General features: G+C 39.9%; 1 pseudogene; it reads right to left on the reverse strand.

Moving 5' to 3' along the window:
• Positions 1 to 238: 238 nt before the first annotated feature.
• On the reverse strand, positions 239 to 1437 carry LOC111159191 (annotated as a pseudogene).
• Positions 1438 to 1885: the final 448 nt, after the last annotated feature.

A 1885-nucleotide genomic window follows, 5' to 3' on the forward strand; every position in this document is an offset into this window, starting at 1 on the left:
AATATACCTCAACATAATGAAGACCATATATATGAAAAACTCACAGTAAACATCGTCCTCAATGTAGAAAAGCAGAGCTTTTCCCCTAGGATAAGAACAACACAAGGACACACACTCACTACTTTTTTTTTTTTACAACAAACATTCATTTTTTATTAAATTTCTAATAAAATACTATAATAATTTATTTTCTTTCATAAAAAGCTAAATATTTACAAGATTATCAATTTGGGAAAATACAAACAAAAGAGTAAAAAAGAAAAGTTATCAAAAGACAAATTCAAAGACAGAATAAATAACAGCTTATTTCAATGCCTGCCTGGCCCTGGGGGCCGCTGCCAGCACGCCAGCTCCTCAGCCTCAGACTTAGCAATAGTTCAGCACCTCCTCTAGCTTCAACATGTCCAAGGGGGGGATTTTGGTGACCTCGAAGAAGACCTGGTGAGAATATTTGGAATACACAGTCTTGAGCTTGTTGCAAGGACACAATGTCAGCAGGGTGTTTAGCTGCTTGACCACGGGGTGAAGATCAGAAGTTTTGTAGCCAATGTAATACTCCAAGGCAGGCGCCCAGTGTCCGAGCTTCTTCATGTAGAGGGCCAGGAGGAAGGAGCCAGCAGCTAGCTTGGAAGCCCTCTCCTGGACATAGTCGTATTCCTGCAGAGTCATCTCACAGATGAAGCGGGACAAAGTCAGCGTCTTCATGCTGGCACGGAGACACCTAGCATATCTGCGCAGGAAATGATAGGCAATGGGAATGGTGATATCAAATTTGAGAGTTTGCAGGATGCTGATTTCCATGGTGAGCATCTCATCTCGCTGATAAATATCATCACAGATATATAGGAAGTCATCTACACAAGGTGGACAGGACTCCTCGAATTTTGCTGCAATCAGAAATGCCATGGAAACAAGGAGTTGTAGCTTGTCCCTCTTGCATACTACCTCCATAAGGTAGTGATCCACCAGTTTCACTGCCAAGTATAGGGTCTCATGACTCATCTCAAAGGTCATCTGCACCTCTACCAGCCAGTCCACAAGAATGGCCCTCATGTAACTGCTGATGTCAGTCTGCCTGTTCATGTATTTTTAAAGTATGAACTTTTCCTCTCTCTCCTTCATGTAACTGAAGATATCCTTGGCATATATGGGGTTGAAAAATGGATCACTGTAGTTATTGTCAATATCCTCCAATGGGGTTATCTCCTTCTGTGACCTCTTGCCCCAAGATGAGGAAGGTTTATTGGAACTGGATTCACAAGCACTGGACGTGCTTGTGGTATTGAACTTGCCCATACTGGACATGCCTGTTCTGGATTCAGGGGCTGTGCTGGACACATGTGAGCTGGTTTCAACTTGGAGGATCAGGAAATCTTTGAGAGAGTTATCTCTCAAAGATTTCCTCACACTCTCACTCTCACTACTTTTATTGAACATAGTACAGGAAGTGCTAGCCACAGTGATTTAAAATAAATAAAAGGCACAGAATTTGACAAAGAAGTCATATTTTCACTATTTGCAGGTGGCATAATAGTATATAGAGAGAACCAGAAAGACTATGCCAAAAAAACTGTCAGAACTGATTAATTAATTCAATAAAATTGCAGGATACAAAATCAATGTACAGAAATGTGTTGCATTTCTATACACCACTACCAAAACAGCAGAATGAGAAATTAAGAAAGCAATCACATTAATAATTATACCAATAAGAATAAATACCTACAAATAAACCTAACTAAAGAGGTGAAAGACCTGAAATCCAAAAGTTATAAAAAACTGATGGAAGAAACTAAAGAGGACACAAAGAAATGGAAGGGCATCCCATGGTCATGGATTGGAAGAGCAAATATTGTTAAAGTGTCTATATAACCCAAAGCAATCT

The sequence above is a fragment of the Enhydra lutris genome, unplaced genomic scaffold, assembly GCF_002288905.1.
Source record: "Enhydra lutris kenyoni isolate GAN:26980312 unplaced genomic scaffold, ASM228890v2 scaffoldscaffold67, whole genome shotgun sequence".
Taxonomy (NCBI): domain Eukaryota; kingdom Metazoa; phylum Chordata; class Mammalia; order Carnivora; family Mustelidae; genus Enhydra; species Enhydra lutris.